At 40.6% G+C, this 18099-nt stretch overlaps 1 pseudogene; it reads left to right on the plus strand.

Moving 5' to 3' along the window:
- Positions 1-10370: 10370 nt before the first annotated feature.
- LOC104657728 lies at positions 10371-10773 on the plus strand (annotated as a pseudogene).
- The last annotated feature ends 7326 nt before the right edge of the window (positions 10774-18099 follow it).

Genomic DNA, 18099 nt, shown 5'->3' on the forward strand with positions numbered 1-18099 from the left:
TATCATGATGCCAAATGGTACCAAAGCTTACATAGGAAATTCATAGAGTATGTAATTGTAGCATTGACGCAGAAAGAAAACCAAAAATAATTCAAAGGCAATAGAAGCAAATGAAAACAATAAAAACAATGCACAGGATTATTTCTTTTGTAAGACAGCAGACAATGAACTCTCTGGGAAAAGTTCTTAGCATCTACCCACCATCCAAATACCCACTCAGGTGTTCTCCTTTCACAAGGTCAATGTGAAGTGATGCCTAGAAGTTACATTAGGAGCATTTAATGAAGAAGCTCTTTGTAAAACTGGAACTTTTGAGACCCAACTGAGCCTATCGTAGAGTATGCCTGCAGAAGATTACATAGAACCAAGAGACAAGAGTGTTTAAATTGTAGCTTGGATACGAAAGAACTCACTGGTCCGGTCAGAGCTAAAAGCTGTGTGGTTGCTGGTCATTCTCTACTGGAATTCAACAAGCCGGGGACAGTATGGAAACAAGGACTTTACAGAAGGGTTCCAGGCTCATATCAGGAAAGAATCTGACCCTCTCCCTAATGACCCTAGGTCTCCTAATGACCCTACTGGGAGAATCTGACCCTCTCCCAGTAATGACCCTACTGGGAGATTACTGATACCTCCAACTCACTGATTCATTGAGGACATGCTATTCAATGCTGTGTTCTCAAGAAATGTCTATGAGTCCTCTCAACCACTGTTGTTGATAAAATAAGTGAATGTCAGGTGGGGGTTAGCATTTGATAAGGTGTATGTTTGAAATAATGTTTTATCGCCTCTTCTTCATAAATACATGATATAATTCCAAGAAGAAAAAAGAAGTAGAAATTCAGCATCCTTAAGATGACAGCAAGAATGAGGGGAAAAGGAAGGAAAAAAAGAAATTAAGCATTTTGCAATAAAAAGCTCACAATATTTTTATGTATTTGAACATTTCCGTAAAAAATATAAAATGGAAAATATTGACATGGGCTGCTTCGGGTGATTGGGGTTTGAGGGACTGTATTAGTCAGGTTTTCTAGAACTCAAGACACCAAGACAAAGTTAGAAGTACAAACACTGATTGGAGGTTAATGTTTGAGAAAGGTAAAAGGGAGAAGAAACAGAAGTATGGGTATGGGATGGGCTTTCAGGCTCCCACCTGTGAGAGGGAAAAGGGGAGGTGTGGGGAGTGAGGAGAAAAAGCATGAGATTCAGACACAGCTCTGGGAGACTCTTGGCCCGCTCATGGTGAGGCCCATAGCAAAGTTTGCCCAGAGAGGAGAGAGTATCACGCTGGGCAGAAATGTCTGGGTCTTAGTGCCCCACCATGTTAAGTCATTGTCTGGGGCTATCCTGGGGAAAAAAAAAAAAAAAGACTTGCAAATGCTACGGCCAATCCAGAAGGTGCAGTTGGAGGCTGTCCACTAACTTCAACAGAGACACAAGTGACCCACCTCTGGCCTGCCACAGCAACATTCTCAATTCACTGTTTTCAGTGTTGGTCGTAGTAAGGACAATCACATTTACATTTTGCTTGTAATGGATGATTAAATAATAAGGGTATATAAATTTGATTGTATTTGTTTCTTACAGAACTTCTGTAAAGAAGAGAGGGCAGCTTTCTCTAATGCATTTTATAATTGAGGAAATTGTACCTCATTGGCCAAAATCTCACAGTCACATAGTTGTGACTAGAACCAAGGTCTCCATATGCAATTATCCTATTCTTGGTCTACCTGCTTTATTAGATCTGTAACTGAATATTCGATGATTTGGATTTGGCATGCCCAAATTCCAGTGTTTTAATCCCTTTTCAACCATTACCTCACGTTTAAAAGTATCACTTGATATCTGGTTTCAATAGAGTAATAGAATTTTAGCTTTATCCAATTACAGCACTTATGCTTTCCAGATTTTTTTTTTTTTTTTGGACTAAATAATTCTCATTCCGGATAAATGTGCATAGCCCTCATCGTTAGTCACGCACTGTGTTAGCATGTTTGTGTACTGCGTGTGTATTCATTACTAAGCACTATTGTAGATGCTGAAAATAGAGCAGTGAATGAGTCAGAGAGATAGATGACAAATAAATACACAAACAAATAAGATAATCTAAGTCAGTTTCCCATTGCTCAATTGGATTTCTATTTTAACACTTATCTCTGAGTGCTTGTGGAGTGATGCCAACATTAAATGTTTTGATGAAGCTCCTTTGAGATGGCTTTGAAAAGTCCCGAGTCAGAAAATTTAAAATTTTCCCAAACTTATTTATGTGGGGTGTGCATGCGTGCACACGTGCGTGTGTGCATGTGTGTATGTGTGTGTGTGTGTTTTAGTAACTGCATCATGGCTGAAATCAGTTAAATCTCCTGTTCTAATTACTATGGAGGAATCAAATGAACCCCATTGTCACATGTAGCCAATTATGTATGTGTGTACACAAATACAAATTTTTATGAGATAGCCTATATTGTATATTAGCATTATACTTGTATGTCTTTTTATTCTGAGCAATATTTGTTCTAGCTAAGCACATTTACGTTCATAATTTACAGCCTTACTAATTTAAATAAAAGCAAATATGTAATTGAATGTTATAATTTTCTCTGTCTCTGAGTACTGAAGAAAGAAATTCAAAACATAGTTTAATTTTGTTTCATGCCCTATTATCCCTAAAGCCCTTTTGAAATTATATTTAGGGCAAATTTAGGATAAAATTACTAGAACAATTATTGACATGTGAGCATTATGCTGGACTTTGGAGATGAAGACAAAAAAGACACAATCCCTGTGATTGTGAGCTCAGAGCCTGGCCGGCAAGACACACATGTAATAGCCATCTTAATATGTGTAAGTTAATATTTCATTGTGGTTTTGATTTGCTTTTTCCCAATGATTAGTGAAATTGAGCAACTTTTCACATGCCTGTTGACCATTATCAAAAAACAAAACATAACAAGCGTTGGCAAGAATGTGGACCAATGGAAACCCTGTACATTGTTGGTGGGAGTGCCAAATGGTGCAGCCACTATGGAAAACAGTACAGAGTTTCCTTAAAAACTTAAAAATTGAACTATTATATTCAGCAATCCACTTCTGGGTATGTATCCAAAAGAAATGAAATCAGGATCTTTTTTTTTTTTTTTTTTTTTTTGAGGCGGAGTCTCGCTCTGTCACCTGGACTGGAGTGCAGTGGCCCAATCTCAGCTTACTGCAAGCTCCGCCTCCCGGGTTTACGCCATTCTCCTGCCTCAGCCTCCCGAGTAGCTGGGACTACAGGCGCCCGCCACCTCGCCCGGCTAGTTTTTGTATTTTTAGTAGAGACGGGGTTTCACCGTGTTAGCCAGGATGGTCTCGATCTCCTGACCTCGTGATCCGCCCGTCTCGGCCTCCCAAAGTGCTGGGATTACAGGCTTGAGCCACCGCACATCGGGATCTTTAAAAGATATCTGCACACCCATATTCATTGCAGCATTATTCACAATTATTCCAGGATATGGAAACAACCTAAATGTCCCTCAAAAGTGAATAAATGGGCCGGGGATGGTGGTTCACACCTGTAATCCTAGCACTTTGGGAGGCCTAGGCGGGCAGATCACTTGAGGTCAGGAGTTCAAAACCAGCCTGGCCAACATGGTAAAACCCCATCTCTACTAAAAATACAAAAAAAAAAAAAAATTAGCTGGGCATGGTGGTGGGTGCCTGTAATCCCAGCTACTCGGGAGGCTGAGGCAAGAGAATCACTTTAGCCCGGGAGGCAAAGGTTGCAGTGAAGTGAGATCGTGCCACTGCACTCCAGCCTGGGCGACAGAGCAAGACTCTGTCTCAAAAAAAACAAAACAAAACCAAAAACAAGAATGAATCCATGAATGAAGAAAATGTGTTGTATACATACAATGGAGTATTATTCAGCCTCAATAAAGAAGGAAATCTTGGCATATGTGACAAGGTGGATGAATCTGGAGGACATCATGTTAAGTGACATAGCCAGGCACAGAATGACAAATACTGCATGACTCCACTTATATGAGGCATCTGAAATAAATTCACAGGGACAGAGAGTAGAATAGTTGTTGCCAGGAGCTGTGGGGAGAGGGAAATGGAGAGTTGTTTTTCAATGGGTATAAAGTTTCAGTTACACTAGGTGAAAAAGGACTAGAGATCTGCTGTATTGCATTGTACCTATAGTCAACGAAAATGTATTACCTACTTAAATTTTTTTTTAAGAATGCAAATTTCATGTTAAGCATATTAAGTGTTCTCACCACAAAAAGGGAGATGGGGTAGCAGGAAATGTTTGGAGGTGATAGATATGTTTATTGCCTTGAGAGTGATGATGGTGTTATGATTGTATGTGTATCTCCAAACTCATTAAATTATATACATTAAATATGTCCAGTTTTTCAATGTATCAGTTATAGCCCAATGAAGCTGTGTTCATTTTATTTTATTTTTATTTATTTATTCTTTGTGAGACAGAGTTTCACTCTGTCGCCCAGGCTGGAGTACAGTGGTGCGATCTCGGCTCACTGCAAGGTCCACGTCCCGGGTTCACGCCGTTCTCCTGCCTCAGCCTCCCAAGTAGCTGGGACTACAGGCGCCCGCCACCATGCCTGGCTAATTTTTTTGTATTTTTAGTAGAGACGGGGTTTCACCGTGTTAGCCAGGATGGTCTTGATCTCCCGACCTCGTGATCCACCCGCCTCGGCCTCCCAAAGTGCTGGGATTACAAACGTGAGCCACCATGCCCAGCTGCTGTGTATTTTTTTTTTAAACGATGATAATGCATGTTAACAAGATCATGTAATGCAAAATAATAGATTTGGTAATTCTTTCCCTTGTGCCACCACTGCATTGGGAGGCAGAAATGGAATGTGTGGGGGAGGATGTAGTTGGGGAAAGTTTCCCAGAGAAGATGTTCAGGCAGAGACTTTAAGGGTGCGCCCAGACTGCAAGCTTTAGAATGAGTTTGTCCAACCCTCAGCCCACGGGCCACATGCAGCCCAGGATGACTTTGAGTGTGGCTCAATACAAATTTGTAAACTTTCTTAAAACATTATGGGATTATTTTTTGCAATTTTTTTTTCTGAGATAGAGTTTTGCTCTTTTTGCCTAGGCTGGAGTGCAATGGCGCCATATGGGCTCACTGCAACCTCCGCCACCCGGGTTCAAGTGATTCTCCTGCCTCAGCCTCCCACCTAGCTTCGATTACACATGCTTGCCACTACGCCTAACTAATTTTTTGTATTTTTAGTAGAGACAGGGTTTCACCATGTTGGCCAGGATGGTCTTGATCTCTTGACCTCGTGATCCACCCGCCTTGGCCTCCCAAAGTGCTGGGATTACAGGCATGAGCCACTGCGCCCAGCCATTTTTTTAAAAGGTCATCAGCTATCATTAGTGTTAGTGTATTTTATGTGTGGCCTAAGACGATTCTTCCAATGTGGCCCAGGTACGACAAAAGATTGAACACTCTGCTTCAGGAGTACAAGCACGTTGCCCATTAGTGGGTACTCCTGCTTTAGGGGCACTAGTCTAGGCCATGGGGAATAAAGCAGTGACTACCTGTTTGAAGGGGTAAGTGTATACAACAGAAGCATCATCTGTAGAGAAAGAACAGATAATTTATTAAGTTGTTCTGGTTAAATTGGCTCACCATATAGAAAAAATACAATTATGTCTCTACTTCAAATCATGTAAAAATATATTTCACATGAATCAAATACTTAAGAGCAAAAAGCAACCATTAAATTGAGTCTTACATCTTTGTCTAATAATTTTTAAGACTTTGAGATAGGGAAAGAGTTCTTAAGGCAAAAACATAAATCATCAAGGGAAGGATTGATAGATTTATTATACCAAAATTTAAAATGTTTACAAAAGTTAGACAAAGTCAAAAGGCAATTAAACAACCTAATATGTATGAGCAAAGGCTGTAAACAAGTAATTCACACACACGCACAAAGCTGGAATGTCTTAACTTACCCACTCCTGTAAGTTAAGAGAATTAATAACAATTAAGTACAATTAAGAAAATTAATAGGCCGGGAGCAGTGGCTCACGCCTGTAATCCCAGCACTTTGGGAGGCTGAGGCGGGTGGAACATGAGTTCAGGAGATCAAGACCAGCCTGGCCAACATGGTGAAACTCCGTCTCTAATAAAAATACAAAAATTAACCAGGAATGGCAGCACGCACCTGTCATCCCAGCTGCTCGGGAGGCTGAGGCAGGAGAATTGCTTGAACCCTGGAAGTGGAAGCTGCAGTGAGCTGAGATCATGCCACTCCAGCTTGGGCAACAGAGCGAGGCTCCGTCTCAAAAAAAAAAAAAAAAAGAAAGAAAAGAAAAGAAAAGTAAAGAAAAAAAAATGAATGAACAACTAGCTAAAATAATAAAAAACATAAGGAAAAGGACACATGACTAACAAAAAAGAGAAAACAACCGATACTATAGACATTGAAGGGATACTAAAGAACTATCAGAAATGCTTTTATTCCAGTGCAGTTGAAATAGATAACTTTACAGATGAAAATCAATACAAGAAGAAATAGAAAACCTGAATGGCCCTTCATTGTTAAAAGAAATGAGAAGCTTTCCCACGAAAAAGTCTCTAGACCAAAATGAATCCTATCAAACATTTTTAAAAACTAATATCGAGTCAGGTGAGAAGCAAGCCAAGCTGGCGTAGAAACTTCTTCTCCCAGAGGGGCCTCAAGAGAGAAGAGTTAGCTACAGCTCCCTGATTAGAAAGGATCACCCAGTCCTGTAAGTTAAGACATCCAGCTTTGCTATTGTGTGTCTATTATAGCTGGTCGGTGATGGAATTTACAGGGGATACCAATAGCCATTGTCATGGAGCTATCATTAAAGACAAATGACATGGAGCCTAATGGAGCAGAGCGGGAGATGAGGTCTGGCTTCCCTGGTCCCTAACCCCTCAGCACTAGACAACGGACCCATACAGAGGGAGATTCCAACCTGAATGCCGAAAGAGAGGTCTGGAGAGTGAGTAACCCCCATGAGAATGGCAAATGGGCTTCCTGGCTACCTATTTGTGAGGGTTAATACTGAGTGTCAACTTGATTGGATTGAAGGATACAAAGTATTGATCCTGGGTGTGTCTGTGAGGGTGTGGCCAAAGGAGATTAATATTTGAGTCAGTGGGCTGGGGAACACAGACCCACCCTTAATTTGGGTGGGCAACATCTAATCAGCTGCCGGCATGGCTAGAATATAAACAGGCAGAAAATTATGAAAATAGAGACCTGACCTAGCCTCCCAGCCTACATCTTTCTCCTGTGCTGGATGCTTCCTGCCCTCAAACATCTACATCTTTCTCCTGTGCTGGATGCTTCCTGCCCTCAAACGTTGGACTACAAGTTCTTCAGTTTTGGAACTCAGACTGGCTCCCCTTGCTCCTCAGCCTGCAGATGGCCTATTGTAGGACCTTGTGATCATGTGAGTTAATACTTAATAAACTCCCCTTTTTACATATATATATTCCATTAGTTCTGTCCCTCTAGAGAACTGGGACTAATACAGATTTTGGTACCGGCAGTCCATTAGATGAAAGTAAAATGGGCAAACGAACCCTAGAACATTCCTCAGTGCTTATTGGGAGGCCTGGCAAAGGGTGATTACCCAGAAAACTCCCCAGCATTTCCAGACTTCATGTGGATCTGACAGCTACTTCTACGATAGCAGTCAGAGAAACGTTAATTAAAATAGCAACTACATAGCACTTTCACCCATCACACTGGGTGAAATTAAACATTCAGATAATGTCAAAAGCTGATGAGGATGTACAAAATACAATTTTCATCTACTAGTTGGAACATCAATCAGTATAGCATTTTGGAAACAATTTAGCATTATTTAGTAAAATACAAAATGTATGCACCCACTGTAATAAGACTTCCAATTAAAACATAGCTAAATAAGAGGCCAAACATGGTGGCTCACACCTGTAATCCCAGCACTTTGGGAGGTCAAGGCAGGCAGATCACTTGAGGTTAGGAGTTCAAGACCAGCCTGACCAATATGGTGAAATCCTATCTCTACTAAAAATACAACAATTACCTGCACCTCCTAGGTTCAAGCAATTCTCATGCCTCAGCCTCCTGAGTAGCTGGGACTACTGGCGTGAGCCATCACACCCAGCTAAGTTTAAGGGTAAATAGTGACTCCAATCTCCAAGCCTTTCCAAGTTTTCATAATGGGAATCAGCTTGTTTCTTATTAAGCTTCCTCCTATTTCTTATTTACTATTTTAGCTTCCTCTATTTTGTTAACTCAGTTATCATTTGTCCATTTGACTTCCCTCAACCAAAATTCTGTTGACAACTGTCTTCTCCTTCCATGTCTTCTTTCATTTCCTTTATCCTACTTTTTTTTTTTTTTTTTTTTTTAGACGGAGTTTTGATCTTGGTACCCAGGCTGGAGTGCAATGGCATGATCTCGGCTCACCGCAACCTCCGCCTCCCAGGTTCAAGCGATTCTCCTGCCTCAGTGTTCTTATCTTTTCAATTCCTTTATTGATTTTGCCACTGCACTCCAGCCTGGGCAACAGAGTGAGACTCTGTCTCAACAACAACAACAAAAAATATACAGCTAAATAAGGATATAACTTTGATCCCTATAGAAACTCAGTTATAATCAGGAAGTTCAATAAGAACCAAGCTGATCCCCATTATGAAAACTTTGAAAGGCGTGGAAATTGGAGTCACTATTTACCCTTAAAAACTGGCAAAGGGACTGGGGTGAAAAGAAGAGTTATTCATCAACAGGCATTGTAAGAATCCATTAAAATCAACACATCCCTCACCCAGGAACCAGAGGTTTACTTAGCCAGGATATCATCCTTCCCTGGCAGCCATCAAGACAATGCATCTCCAGAAAATATTTTGAATTAGGCATGTAAGATACAGTTGAAAGTGGGAAATGGGTACTGTGTTGAAAAACAGAGTTGAAGTGAAAGTCTCATTACCAAAGTTTAGAACCGCAACCCCTTTTAAACATTTGATTCCAAGGAGGAACTGATAGAATTATAACCCTAAAACAAGAGAACAGAGCAGTTCTGCTACAAATGCTGATCCTTCCTAAAGGACATCAAAGAACAGTCTCCTTCATAAAAGAGCAGATTCCCACTCTATCATGCTGCAGTGGAGCTCACCCATGCCCATACAAGTTTCGATTTATGTGTTTGTGCCTCACTCTTAAATGTGAACTCTGAGAAGCTTGAAGGAAAGCTTCTAATGGGAAAGACATGTTTTTTTATTTGTTTGTTCTTTGTTTTTGAGATGGAGTCTTGCTCTGTTGCCCAGGCTGGAGTGCAGTGGCGCCATCTTGGCTCACTGCAACCTCCGCTTCCTGGGTTCAAGCAATTCTCCTGCCTCAGCCTCCAAAGTAGCTGGGATTACAGCCGCCTGCTACCACACCCGACTAATTTTTGTATTTTTAGTAGAGTCAGGGTTTCACCATGTTGGCCAGGCTAGTCTTGAACTACTGACCTCAGGTGATTCACCTGCCTCAGCCTCCCAAAGTGCTGGGATTACAGGTGTGAGCCACTGTGCCCGGCCAAGACATGTTTTAAAACGCTACAAACCAGAAAAAAAAAGGAAAACTCAAGGGAGAGAGATAGTATGTGATGCTGGAAAAAAAAAAAAAAAAAAAAAAAAAAACAAACAAACAAAAAAAAAAAACAGGAGAAATACAGTTAATTTCATGGAGATATAAGCCATTGAAACTACACAATATGAATGGAATGCTATTTAAATAAATACATCTTCAGAAGCAAAAACTGAGAGCACTGAAGGGGAAAACTAAGTATATTTGGAAATTTTAACACACAACTCACAGGAACTGATAAAGTAAGCAAATAAAAATGAATAAGGATATGTAGGAAATTTTAACACCACTATCAACCAACTAGACTTAATTGTCATTTACAGACTAGTCCACAGAACAACACAAAACAAATATAGATACACATTCTTTTCCTGGTCCATATTAGGAGCCATCTCCTGGGGCCTAAAACATATCGCAATAAATTTTAAGGAACTGGAAAAATATAAAACAAAAGACAACACAACAGGTACTACAGACATTGAAGGGATATTAAAGAAATATCAGAAGCACTTTTATTCCAGTGAAGTTGACAAAGATAACTTTACAGATATGGGTCAATACAAGACGAAATAGAAAATCTGAATGGCCCTTCATCTCTAAGAGAAATGAGAAGCTTTTTCACACAAAAAAAGCTCTGGACCAAAATGAATGCTATCAGACATTTTTGGAAAATAATATCAAGTCAGGTGAGAAGCAAGCAGGGGCGGTGAGACATCTTCTCCCAGAGAGGCCTCAAGAGAAGGGTAAGCTATGCCATCCTTGATTAAAAAGGTGACCAGCACTGCGAAAGCCCCCAAGGTCCTTGGGCTGTATGGCCAACGTGTGTTAGTCGACAGGATCATTTACATTTCAGGACAGCTAGTCATGGACTCTTCAAGTGCACAGCTCGTGGCAGGAGAGGTAGCCAAAGAAGTTAAACAAGCTTTTACAAAGATGGGTGAAGTTCTGAAGACTGTAGGTTGTGACTTCACTAATGCGGTAAACAATTTTCCTGGCTGACATACATGACTTCAGTACTGTCAGTGTAAGTTACAAACAGTACTTCAAGACTAATTCTCCAGCTAGAGCTGCTTACCAGGTTGCTACTTTGGCCAAAGGAGTCTGAATTGAAATGGAAGCAGTAGCTGTCCAAGGACCTCTCACAACAGCATGACTGTAAGTGGGCTCAGTGTTGTTTCATCTGGAACGTTTAACGTCTTAATTTTTTACAACTAATGTAACATCTTAATTAACATCTTAATTTTTACAATTGATGAAAGTGTAAGGTTTGACTAAAATGCCTGAAGTTATTATGGAAATACTATATAACAGGGACAGTTCAACAAAAATTAGAGATTAGATCAAGACTCCTGTTACTGATATTATTAATGTACACCTCTATTACTGAATGTAGGAAGCAGATACTCATTACATAGTTATTCAAATAAGTGTAAAGACAAACAAACATTAAAGAAAGTAAGTTATTATTCCTGATACATAATCAAAAGCATACCTACTTCAAACTAATTTAATGATGTGAAATACATAGTTCTCATGTCAAATATATGATTCTGCTTTTACTTGAATAAAATTAAAGTATTTAATGGTAATGGTCAAAGAGAGGAAAACAGACCAAAATTTCATATAGACAATTTTTTTTTTGACAGAGTCTCACTTTGTCACACAGGCTGGAGTGCAGTGGCATGATCTCAGCTCACTGCAACCTCCGCCTCCCGGGTTCAAGCGATTCTCCTGCCTCAGCCTTCCAAGTAGCTGGGATTACAGGCATGTGCCAGCACGCCTGGCTAATTTTTGTGTTTTTAGTAGAGACAGGGGTTCACCACGTTGGCCAGGCTGGTGTTGAACTCCTGACCGCAAGGATCCTCCTGCCTTGGCCTCCCAAAGTGCTGGGATTACAGGTGTGTGAAGGGTGGTTTGTTTAAATAAACATTTCTAGTACAGCTGCTTATCAAATGGGAGCAGTAGCAGGGGAGGTAGAGCTTTCCTTTTAACGATATAAAAATAATGTCTGTGACAATTAAATGTTTAAATATAAAAATGTAACAAAAACAAGGTAGAAGATGTAGAACAACGTTTATATGCCTGTGGCATTGGTGGCAGTGGTGTGCGTGTTGGGAGGACTTCTTAAGCAAGACAGGAAACAAAAAAATGAAAGGAAATAAAGAAACATTTGACTATGCAAATATTTACAATTTGACAGGCAGCAGTACATAAAGTCAGAAGACAAAGAACGGGCTGCAAAAAATTTTGGAAGCACCTATGTCCGATAAAGGATTCCTACATATTATATATAAATAATTCCCATAAATTCATAATGTAAGGACAAATAACCCAGTTGAAAAATAGTCAAAGGATAAAAATAGTCATTTTACAGAAGAGGAAATCCTGATGCTCACAGACCCATGAAATAAGCTCAACTCCATAGTCATCAGGGAAATGCCAAGTTTAACAGTGGATTAACATGTTTTTCCCTCAACACATGGCAAAGCGTTCAAAAGACCTGTTGAACCCAGTGATAGTTGGGGAATGATGGGAGGGCAAGACAGTAGGTTCTATCATGTTTTCAAAACAATGAACACTAAAATTACTGCAACTTCGTGAAAATTAATCTGGCAAACTCTGTTGAAATAAAAAAATATATATCCTTTTGTTTACCAGTCTAGTTCTGGAAATTTATCCTTTAGAATTAAATCCTATAGAATTAAAAGCGTATTTACTGAAGTAGGGAGTATATTGGTAACGTGTGTTTATTGAAGCATCGTTTGCCAAGTGACAAGACAAAAAAATAAAAAAAATTGTTAACAAACCAATGGTTAAATTAACTTGAATATACCTATGCTGTGAAATATTATGCAACTGTTTAAAAAAATGCTTTGGGGGCCGGGCATGGTGGCTCATGCCTGTGATCTCAGTATTTTGGGAGGCCAAGGCAGGCAGATCATCTGAGGTCAGGAGTTCGAGGCCAGCCTGGCCAACATGCAAAAACCCCATCTCTACTAAAAATACAAAATTAGCTGGACATGGTGGCGCATGCCTGTAATCCCAGCTACTCAGGAGGCTGAGGCAGGAGAATCACTTGAACCCTGGAGAAGGAGGTTGTGGTGAGCCGAGATCATGCCATTGCATTCTCGACTGGGCAACAAGAAAAAAACTCTGTCTCAAAATAAAAAAAAAAAAAAAAAAAAAAGCTTTGGGGCTGCATCCATTTTCCTATTGGAATATACATTATAGAATGCTGAGTGATTAAAGTACCTTACAGAAAGATGCATATAGAATTAGTCTATGTTTGTAGAAATAACTCTGTCCTGTGACTTTTTAAAAAATGTCAATGAGTTTTTTAAAAATTAGTTATATTTTAAATATTTAAAAATTTTAAATATTTTTTAATAATTAAAATTTGTTAGAGGTAGTACGCCGATATGTTTGAGAAAGGACAAATGGTTTGGGGGTAGATAAGAGAGAAAATGATTGTACAACATGAAACATACTCTGGCATTGTGTGAGAACAAGAATAAACTAGAAAATTCTGTTAATAGAACTGCAAATGTGTAAAACTGAATATGTAATGGCATACCTTGGAACATTATCTTAATTGGTTATTTTTTAAAATGTCATTCTTTGTTACCAAGCCTTATAATGCACCCATCTAAAATGATGTTATCTATAAAACTCAATTTACTACTAATTTACTAGCAGTGAATACATTTCTGCAGTCTCTTATGATATTTGCAAGCAATTACCATTTCTTACTTGAGTCCCTTTCTAAACATACACACAACTCAAATTCCCCATTATATCTTCCATTAAAAAGAAAAAAAACCCTGAAACCTTTTTTTTTTTTTTTGAAACAGGATCTCACACTTTCACTCAGGCTGGAGTACAGTGGTGTGATCCTGGCTCACTGCAACCTCTGCCTCCTGAGTTCAAGCTAATCTTGTGCCTCAGCCTCCCGAGTAGCTGGGATTACAGGTGGCCACCACCATGCCCGGCTCTTTTTTTTTTGTATTTAATAGAGACAGGGTTTCACCATGTTGGCCAGACTGGTCTTGAACTCCTGACCTCAAATGATCTGCCCACCTTGACCTCCCAAAGCGCTGGGATTACAGGCCTGAGTCACAGCGCCTGGCCTGCTCATTTGTTTTTTCTGCTGTCTTTTGGCAACATATCTCACATTTTTAAAGAGTAACCATTAAGAGGCCAGGTGCGGTGGCTCACGCCTGTAATCCCAGCACTTTGGGAGGCCAAGATGGGTGGATCACGAGGTCAGGAGATTGAGACCATCTTGGCTAACACAGTGAAACCCCGTCTCTACTAAAAATACAAAAAATTAGCCGGCCTTGCTGGCGGGTGCTTGTAGTCCCAGCTACTTGGGAGGCTGAGGCAGTAGAATGGCACGAACCCGGGAGGCGGAGCTTGCAGTGAACCAAGATCGCGCCACTGCACTCCAGTCTGGGGGACAGAGCGAGACTCCCTCTCAAAAAAAAAAAAAAGGTAACCATTAAGAATTTGGAAAAACTTCAGTTTCAAAATATTATCCAAATCTCTGTATCAAAAATGATCAGATTGAAAATGGTAGTTGAAATTGAAATTCATATGTCAAAAGTAAGTATTATTCATCTTTAATAAATTAAAATCACACATATTGAGGACCTGTTACGTATGAATAGCTTAATCACCTTAATCAATAAGTAAGATGCTGTGTCATCTTTCTTTACTCTTCACAGAATACCTGGGAAGTGGACTTTATTATTCCTGATTTGGATCTTACGATTATGGCTCCTTACCTGCACATGGCCAAATATGAACAATTCAGAAAGCGTTGTCTTTAGAAACACCACCACCCTCTAGCTAGGTTCTCTAGACACACAGGGGAAATACTCAATGGAAATTTTACTGACCCTGAGACCAAGGCACCTCACACAGACTTTGGTGGTTCACAATCTAAAGATAAAGTAAAATAATAATAATAATAATAGTAAAGCTTCTGGTAGTCCACAATCTAAAGATAAAGTAAAATAATAATAATAATAATAAAGGTAAAGCTTCTGGACATTTCCAAGTTCTCTGTGCTTTCTTTCTCCTGCTCTACCATCTTTTACCTTTATTAAAGCTCTAAATGAGCACACCCTGGGGGGTCTTGTGAGTCCTTTCAGTTGCCCAATGCTCCCACTCCAGTGACTCCCTTGAACATTGAACATTTAGTCAATTAACTTATGTTGAAACTGACCATGTCCATTCTCACAACAGGTATAGGAAAATGGCTGTCATTGTAGTCAGGTACCCTCTCAGGCATCCTCATACAGCCATGTTCTTCAAAGGGTGGCTCTATCCTCAGGCCCAAAGGGCAAGTCCAGACAAGGACCACCTATAGAATTTGCAAGGTCCAATGCAAAATAAAAATGGGGACCCTGTGCTCAAAAGGTATTAAGAAGGTCAAGATAGTGACAGCAGCTTTAAACCAAGTGCAAGATCCTTCTAAGCATGTGGCCCATGTGACTGCACAGGTCATCAGCACACGGTGCCAGTTCTGGGCCCAACTGAAGCACCACCATAAGCTGTCATTCTTTATAAAGAGACAGGAAGAGGCTGGGTGTGGTGGCTCACACCTGTAATCCCAGCACTTTGGGAGGCCGAGATGGGTGGATCACCTGAGGTGAGGAGTCTGAGACCAGCCTGGCCAAGATGGTAAAACCCCATCTCCATTAAAAATACAAAAATTAGCTGGCTGTGGTGGCACATGCCTGTGGCCCCAGCTACTTGGGAGACTGAGGCAGGAGAATGAACCTGGGAGGCAGAGGTTACAGTGAGCTGAGATAGCACCATTGCAGTCCAGCCAGGGTGACAAAGCAAGACTGTCTCAAAAAAAAAAAAAAAAAAGAAAAAGAGACACAGGAAGAAAAATCTTAAGCTTCTAGAAAGTTTCTCACTGCACACAGGCAAAGTCAGGCTCTTTTCCTTTTGAGGGTTGCGCTGTCTGGAGGGCTGGGCTGCTGCCTTTAGCCAGAGGGCAATAGTGTCCCACCATAGAAGGTGGCAAGCACAGATGGGAGGGGCTGTACCTCATGAGAGATGAGACTATACATTTCCTTAGTGTTTAAAACCAATGTGGAGTTTTCTATTCATTAGAAGTGAAACCATCCATTTCAACTCATACAAAGGCTTTGCAAAATAACTACGATTATTTTCCATTCTAGAGATGTAGACATGAAAATGCAGGGAGACCACCTTGCTTCTAAGTCCTAAAGCATACTTGATAAACCTAGAAGTTAGTCCCAGCTCTGCCACATGATGCCTGCCATCCCATATGAATGGTAGCCCCTGGACTTGGGCAGTGTGGCAGCCCTGCTCTAAAGACCGTGGTTTCTAACTCCCCACACTTTATACCTCCCAGTATGAAGGCATAGCCCAAATCCAATACAATATTAGACGCTAAGCAATTTCTTCAGCTGCGTGGGGGCCTAGATTTTTAAAAAAGATTTTTCCTCTTGGAAGCAGAGGTTGCAGTGAGCCAAGATCACGCCACTGCACTCCAGCCTGGGCAACACAGCAAGACTCTGTCTCAAAAAAAAAAAAAAAAAAGACGATTTCCCCATTGATACAGAAAATCTTTTTTTTTTTTTTTTAGAGGGATTCTCACTCTGTTGCCCAGGGTAGAGTGCTACAGAACAAGACTCTGTCCAAAAAAAGAAAAATGAAAAAAAAGAAGAAAGAGAGAGAGAGACTGAATTTTCTAGTTTTGCTTGTAGCTAAGTGTGATCATATGACCACATTCTAGTCAATGGGAAATGAGTAGATCTAGAGTATATACGGCATCCAAAAATGCCCTTATAGGAAGGGGTATGCAAGTCTTTGCTCGCTTCCCTATTCTACTGACTGGAACAAAGGGATGAGGGGTCATGGCTGGAACTGGAACAGCCATCATGGACCATGAACTGCATGTCACTTCCTGAGGATGGTGAAGCAACAAGGTGAAGGAGCCTGGGGTCTTCCTCATCATGGAGCTGCCATACCCACCTGCATTCCTTACCCCTAACTTAATGTACTTAAGAGGAAAATACACTGCTATTTTGTGTTTTATATTATTCACAGCCAAACCCAACATGATCTGATGAAGTATTTTCTGGGAATGAAAAGGATGGGAGTAGGTAAAGCACGAGCTAACATGGTATGAAAAACGAACAGCACAGCCAGGCACAGTGACTCACGCCTATAATGCCAGTACTTTGGAAGGCTGAGGAGGGCGGATCACAAGGTCAGGAGTTCGAGACAAGCCTGGCCAAAGTAGTGAAACCCCGTCTCTACTAAAAATACAAAAATTAGCTGGGTGTTGTGACATGTGCCTGTAGTCCCAGCTGCTCAGGAGGTTGATGTGGGAGAATCGCTTGAACCTGGGAGGTGGAGGTTGCAATGAGCAGAGACCACGCCATTGCACTCCAACCTAGGTAGCAGAGTGAGACTCCATGTCAAAAAAAAAAAAAAAAAAAAAAGGACAGCATGTTTTGGATGGTTTGCAAATTCAAATAATTTAGCAGAAATAAACACTTGGAGTGAGAAGTCTGTAGAAGAAAAAAATTAATATTTCTCTCCCAACCCTACCCCTTCAAAAATTCCCAGAAATAAAGTGATGGCCATTGCATCTCCTACTACAAGTGGGTGCTCTCACAACTTTTATTTGAATCTCAGAGTAAAGAGTGATGTATCTTCTCCTCTTGCTGTCTTTAAAAGAGTTCTGAGGCCAGCTGTGGTGGTTCATGCCTGTAATCCCAACACTTTGGGGGACCGAGGCGGGTGGATTACCTGAGGTCAGGAGTTCGAGACCAGCCTGGCCAACATGATGAAACCCCATCTCTACTAAAAATACACAAAATTAGCCAAGTGTGGTGCCAGGCACCTGTAATCCCAGCTACTCAGGAGGCTGAGGCAGGAGAACCACTTGAACCCAGGAGGTGGAGGTTGCAGTGAACTGAGATCGCGGCACTGCACTGCAGACTGGGCAACAAGAGTGAAACATCATCTCAAAAAAAAAAGAAGAGCTTTGAGTGCTCTGCATGCATATCATGGTTCACGGTGATTAGACAAGCACATGCAGAATCAGACACTTAACCTGGTGTGCTATTTACTCCTCACGACATCATGGTGATCAGCATGGAGTTTTGAACTACTTTTTTATAATTATTTTTAATGAATATCCATACTGACTAATAGACAAAATAAAACGGCAAAGATATTACCAATGTCAGAAAATGGAAGTAAAAAAATGACAATTTTCAGCATTTTCTTTTTTTTTTTTTTTTTTTTTTTTTTTTTTTTTTTTTTTTTTTTTTTTTGAGACGGAGTCTCGCTCTGTCGCCCAGGCTGGAGTGCAGTGGCCGGATCTCAGCTCACTGCAAGCTCCGCCTCCCGGGTCCACGCCATTCTCCTGCCTCAGCCTCCCGAGTAGCTGGGACTACAGGCGCCGCCATCTCGCCCGGCTAATTTT

Source organism: Rhinopithecus roxellana, chromosome 2 (genome assembly GCF_007565055.1).
Source record: "Rhinopithecus roxellana isolate Shanxi Qingling chromosome 2, ASM756505v1, whole genome shotgun sequence".
In the NCBI taxonomy this organism is placed as follows: domain Eukaryota; kingdom Metazoa; phylum Chordata; class Mammalia; order Primates; family Cercopithecidae; genus Rhinopithecus; species Rhinopithecus roxellana.